Below are 7165 nucleotides of genomic sequence, written 5' to 3' on the forward strand. Positions count from 1 at the left end.
AATGTCAGCCTAGAAATCCAACCCAGGATAACTCCTGCCAACAGGCAATTGAGAAGCAAAGTCCTCTCTCGACAAACAAAAAGCAAATTCTATAAGTCACTCATAATTCCCGTCCTGTTATATGGAGCAGAGGCTTGGACGATGTCAACAACGGAGGAGTCGACGTTACGAGTTCTCGAGAGAAAAGTTCTGCGAAAGATTTATGGTCCCTTGCGCGTTGGCGCGAATGCGGCGAATATCGCATTCGATGGAACAATGAGCTGTACGAGATATACGACGAAATTGACATAGTTCAGCGAATTAAAAGACAGCGGCTACGTTGGCTAGGTCATGTTGTCCGGATGGACGAAAACACGAAACGACTGGCGCGCGGTTGTTAACTCGGCTCTTCGGTATTTCAGCGCTTAAATCAGCTTCTTTCTTTCAATGTATGGGAAAAAATCCTAAGAATACTTCTTTGACTTCTACTTTTCTATTATTAATTTTTAAATAACGAATTACTTCAGACATTTGATCGACATATGGAACGTCAGGTGTGCTATCAAACATGATTCCGAAATATGTGTCCGATTTAAATTCGTTGACAATCTGACATTTTACGTGATTAGCTAAAAAATTTATGAACTCATTTTGTACTTCTGGCGATAAATATGTTACTTTAGGTGATTTTTCCTGCTCCAAATATAATATATGTTCTTTGACTACAGCATCATACTTTGACAGCAGTTTTACTAGTTCTAAGAAATTACCTTTATTGGAAGACCCTTGGGTTTCATCATGTCCACGAAATGCTTGGTTTTGTTTAGCCAAAAACAAAGTTATATCAAATAATCTAGATAAAAGATTTTTCCATTTCTGTTCTTTCTTATTTATTAATTGCAAGGTTGCATCATCTATTGTGGTTTAATTTCATTTCCAATGTTTTCCACTTTTCGAAATTTTCTAATGTTCGCATGAAGTTTCATGGTCCAATACTTTAGGATTTAGTTTCCACCACTTCTGAAATCCAGCTGTACTGACAGCAAATAAACGCCAGCAAAAACAGTACAGGTTATTTGATATAGGAGAAAATACTATCCACGATCGTAGAATTCTTTCACCATTACGCATCCCTTTATAAAACCATTCCTGTGAAAGATGACGAGAATCACCTTTAATCTTTGAACCATGACGAGATACAGCAGAAAATGGCCCTTCTTTGTTCTGGAAATGTTCACTTTTTTACTATGTCAATGCGAACATTATTGGGAACCGATAAGCTCCAATATGAAACATCTCTCAAGTAATCAACGTATCAAACGACACCGATGACGTATGTCTCTAAGCTGTATTTCATTTTTACTATCCGCTGTTAGTAATTTTTACTATACAATAATATAAATTTTCGTAGAAGAGATTTTGAATATTTGTTACACAAAATACTAATAATTGTAATGATATTCTATTGTATTATTATTTAAAATGTAGATAACACAATTTGCTATACAGTTACGGAACTAGCTTTGTGGAATATATTTTTATATAAATTATCATTCCTGCATCTGGGTGTAAATATGTATTTAAGGAGGTATGACTAGAAAATAATAGCAAAAATACTTTACTTACCTTGTTTATTTTCTTCAAGAATCGACTATTAACTCGGTTTTATACAACCATTGTTGCTTTTAATATCTAATAATTAACAAACACTTTGATTAAATTTTCACACGTTCACGTAAAGGAATATTGAAACAAATGCGGTCGGGAACAAAAGAAATTGCCCAATCCACAATACGAGTGACGAGCTCTATATCAAGGGAGTCCCCTGACTAGCGTTGGTTGTGCGTGAACGGGGTATTAAATTTTGGGGGAATCCCTGATCGATTGACAGTGTGCACATTGTTTTGTTTTTATATATCAATTTATTATGCTCGTGGTACGATATTCCAGTTACCTAGATCATTTGATTAGTGGCGGTTATGCTCTCTGCCACAGATTTACGATTTTTTATAGGTAGAACTGATTGTCATAGTGGGGCCGCCCCTGCCACCCTCCCCTAGCTACGCCACTACTCCGAGTGACTTCTTTTTATTCCCGTACGGACTAAATAAACTAAGAAATCAACGAAGTTATGATTAAGGTATAATGGCTAAAGTGCATAAGAAATGTATATATCTCTGTTATAAATATAGTATATAAGTATATGAAAAACAATAAAGCGATTTTCGATGATTAATTTTTATTTTTGTTCTCTAATCCCGAGATATAAATGACAACTTTCGTACTTATGCAAGAGTACGAGAAACAAAAGCTTCCACCATCTTCAAGTTGGAACGTGAATGAAACAGTGTAAGGTTGATGCAATAGCATCTATAGAGCGAGGATGTTGTTGTTGTTGTTGCAGAATTCTGCCGAGTTAACAGTCATTGGCCGGATAAAAATCCGGGTCCGTTCCGGTTTTCGTAGACTCGACTGTCGTGGAAACGGACTGAGCGAGGATCATTGGTAACGGTTATAAGCTGAATGAGTGCAGGGACTGCTTGTACCACTGAAAAATTAAAACTTCAAATTATGAAAATTCTTTTCCAGGATCATATTTGGTATGTCATTTGAACGAATGGTCACACGCCAGTAAAAGGAGTCACAATAATTTCTCTTCCACCACAATCCAAAAATTCCAATCTTGAAACAAAACGTTAATGAGACCATTTAATACATACAACAGTGAGGAAATACAAGGCTACAGAGAGGAAAGTTACACATTTTGACATTACTGAGTTCTTTTTTTTTTCAAATACCAATGTTTAAGTTTGGCAAATAGCTGTAAAAGGTTTTAAATGCACCTACATAAATCCTTTCGATAGATTTATGGAATTTATAGATTTCGAAACAATATGCTTCCCACCACTGAAAGCTATTTATTTCCATCAGGTAYTAGTTCAAGAAGCAAATATCTCACGTTCCGAAGATAAGAAAACAATTCACAAAATCTACTGCTAACTACATCACAAGAATTCTATTTAAGTTAAAAGTAAAAGGACGACTTAAAGCAAAGAAAATTATACGAGTTTTCAAATTGAATCTGCTGATTCAGGAGAATCTCTTAACTTAGTAGACTAATCTCGCTTTCCCTACTATTAATTCGGTTGGAACTTATACCCGAACTCAAAATTTCCGAATTATCCTTAAAAAGTCGACCAAGTTGATCTTTTTGATCGAAGTGTGAACAACGTCGATTTTTATTTAAAAAAAAAAGTCGTAATTATATTAAAATGTCAGTGATGTTGTCTAATGAACTCAATTTTATTTTATGTAATATTACCAAACAAATTTAAACCAAAGGGTGCAAGTTTTTAACGCATTTCTTGTAAATGCTGCTTCTTATGGCATCATTTATGTTGGTATGGAACGACGAAATTCTGCAAACGAGAAATGTAGAATGTTCTAACATAGGCAGGCGAAACACATATCAAATCACGAAAATTTTCTTTTTTTCGTTGTAAATAAAAGTAGGAAAAGCAGTGGTAATTCTAGACCAATAACTTAACGATTATACCGCGAATTTCCACTTCCAAATTTTTTTGCCATTTTATGTAAACATTTTTAATATATTTTTTTAACTTATTTTAGATGTGATATTATACATCACACAAACACAAATAATATGACGCTTCTTAATTTCAACCCAAAAATCATCCGAATTTTGATTTTTTTTTTTGCCGATCTTATCATTTCAAAGTTTCTCAATAGGGATACGACCGAGACTTTGGCAGGCCACATTTTCGATAGATAACGAATCCTTCACTGCCCTAGTTGCATGTTTTGGTTTATTATTATGCATGAATATCCAAATTACAGGCATTGATTTAAATGAGGATGAATACATTGTGTGTCTTAGGATGTTTAAATAGGAATACTGATCTTTTTTACCAACAATTCCGACCAACGGTCTCAGTCCATACCACATTACCTCCACCAATTTTTACAACTTTGCAAGTGGACTTACATGGAGGAGCCTTGAGGATTCTATTTTTAATTTTTGTCCATATTAATAATATTTTCAATATTAATTACTTTCTTGCACAACTTTCGATTTTCCAATAAGAAAGCATCTACTTGTATAATGTCCAAGAAGTGTGTTATTTCTCTAAGCAACTGTAATATGCAACTTATCAAAAAAATTTACTTCAAATATTTGCATCAATAAGTGTGCTAATTCTCTATTATATTTATTTAGAATAATTTCGGAACCGAATATCTATTCCCTGAGTAACCCTTATTTTATTTAAATATAAAAATAATTCGTTTTGAAGCTTACAAGTTTTTATATATTTCCCGTAAGCAGTATAAGTAACTAGTGATTTGAACTTAAACATAACCAAGCATATTAGTGAGAGCTTTCCATTTCTATTGGCAACAATCGAAGTCAAGGTCATATATTTCTTTGCTACTCGGACACCAACAAGAAAGATCATTAATAACCAGCTAATTAACATGCGTTCATATTATTAAATATACGAATACATGTACCTGGCAGTAAACAATCGCTTTAGCTTTGGTTATACATACATATGTATGTATGGTCATGCAATTATAATATACATTCACATAAACCCATATAAATCCACTCGTTTGTATGTGCTTACATTATAAAGCTATTTTAGTATTTCAGATACGAATAAAAAACTTGTTTCATCTGCGGTATCTGGTTTCTTGAACTAGCCTTTGGGCTACCTCCGCGAACAAAGCCGTAGTTAATAGAAGACCAGTAATTTCTGTTAACTTGTTTATCGCCACAAACACCGTTTAATAGGCAGACTTATTCATACATTATCATTATATTGGTCTATGAATAAGAAATGTCCTGCCTTTGCGTCAAAATCTTAAAGTTATAATTTTTTACTGAACTTATGAGCAAATAAGTATTTCAAAATGCTGAAATTCTTATTACGTAAAAGGCCCGCATATTACCTTTATAATATACTTTATAAATAAATCGCTAATACATACAACACAATATAGTAGACAAAAGCGTAAATCTAAGATTATATAGTTATGAAAAGTAAGAGACAGGGAAGGCGAGAGCAAGACAACTCAACAACTCAAGCGAACCCTGTTATCTTATTTTTGGTGTGTCAATAACTATAATGAAAATGCGGTACTTCTTTTTTAAGTATGTATAAATAGCTTKATATACGAAGTATGTTTTTCAAACCATCCCGGTATTCAAGGTTCAGTCTCTCATCCGTAGAAATTGTATGATAAGTTTAAAAATTTATTGTAAATAACAACGCGCTATATTTTATAAATACGCAAATAGATGCATAATACAATCTTTCACATCACTTGATGATGCCTTAGTTATCCCAGGCCATGAATTTACTTTATCCCCTATTTATGTGAGAATATGAATAAATAATCTTTTCGGATTGTTACTAGTTACTCTTGCTGGACTATGTTAGGTACTATTTTCAATTTCGGGTATTCTACTAACCTGACGGACCAGTGGCCATAATTAAATCGAAGTGAACAAACTTATGTAGACATAAAGYCATGCATGCATATGTATGTATGTATTCATCTTATAAGATATCGAATATGCTAAATCAGAAATGTAAAGTGCCAATAAAAAAAGAAAAAATAGTTAACTTCGAATGCACCGAAGGTATAATACCTTTTACAAAAGATTCCTTACAAGAGTAATTTATATAATAAATATGTACACATTGTACTGCCTCTGATGTTTGATTTGGGTGATACAAACATCATGGCCAACTTAATATATCTTACTCAGGGTATAAATATCAAGTGACTTAATATTAATATATGGAATTAATAGTGCATTAGACGCTATTAAACTTATCAATTTAAAAATCATTTAGATATATCAATCTCAACCTTTCTTGACCTATAAAAGTGGGATGCAATTCTTTGCAAGATATGAGTTGAAATCAAGAGAGTTTTGAGTTGTGTTTCCTAAATAGCTGGTTGATTGATTTACTACGCCGACGCTATGGCTAGATGTTATTTCTGACAGAACAATAGAATACTTGTTTGTATCCAATCAAAATCATGTAGATCGAAAATTAATAAATTGTTAGTAAAAAACGAATACTTGTTAATTACTTTTCCAGGTTAAAGAGAAAACACTGTCTCATCTCATGCTTAACGGATAATAAAATTAGCGTTACACTGGGATCGCAGTTTTGAAGCAAATACGATATGGATTTCTATAAAAGTTATTCTGCAAARAAGCGAATTTTCCATAAAATTTCATAAACGGTCATATACCATAACGAGAACTTATTCTTCTTAATTGGCGTAGTCACCGCTTATGCGAATATAGCCGAGTTAACAACCGCGCGTCAGTCGTTTCTTCTTTTCGCTACGTGGCGCCAATTATATATTAAAATTGAAGCCAGGTCCTTCTCCACTTGGTCCTTCGAAGTAAAGTGGAGGTCCACCTCTTCCTCTGCTTCCCCCGGCGGGTACTGCGTCGAATACTTTCAGAGCTGAAGTGTTTTCTTCCAATTGTCGTATATCTCGTACAGCTCATCGTTCCATCGAATGTGATATTCGCTGTGGCCAACGCGCAAAGGACCATAAATCTTTCGCAGAACTTTTCTCTCGAAAACTCGTAACGTCGTTTCATCAGTTGTTGTCATCGTCCAAGCCTCTGACGTGAGTGCCAAGTCGCGAGTGCGACGACTGTTTGTTTGATGACAGGAGATATTTCGTCTTGCCCTCGTTCACTGTCAGACGCATTTGTGTTGCTTCCTTGTCTAGTCTGGAGAAAGCAGAACTAACGGCGCGGGTGTTGAGGCCAATGATATCAATATCATCGGCATACGCCAGCAGCTGTGCACTCTTATAGAAGATGATACCTTCTCTATTTAGTTCTGCAGCTCGAACTATTTTCTCCAAAAGCAGGTTGAAAAAGTCGCACGATAAGGAATCGCCTTGTCTAAAACCTCGTTGGGTATCGACCGGCTCGGAGAGGTCCTTCCCGATTCTGACGGAGCTTTTGGTGCTGCTCAACGTCAGCCTATACAGCCGTATAAGTTTTGCAGGGATACCAAATTCCGACATCGGACATCGCGGCGTAAAGGCAGCTCCTTTTCGTGCTGTCGAAAGCAGCTTTGAAATCGACGAAGAGGTGGTGAGTGTCGATTCTCCTTTCACGGGT

The sequence above is a fragment of the Bactrocera latifrons genome, unplaced genomic scaffold (genome assembly GCF_001853355.1).
Source record: "Bactrocera latifrons isolate USDA-ARS-PBARC rearing strain unplaced genomic scaffold, ASM185335v1 scaffold_421, whole genome shotgun sequence".
In the NCBI taxonomy this organism is placed as follows: Eukaryota; Metazoa; Arthropoda; class Insecta; order Diptera; family Tephritidae; genus Bactrocera; species Bactrocera latifrons.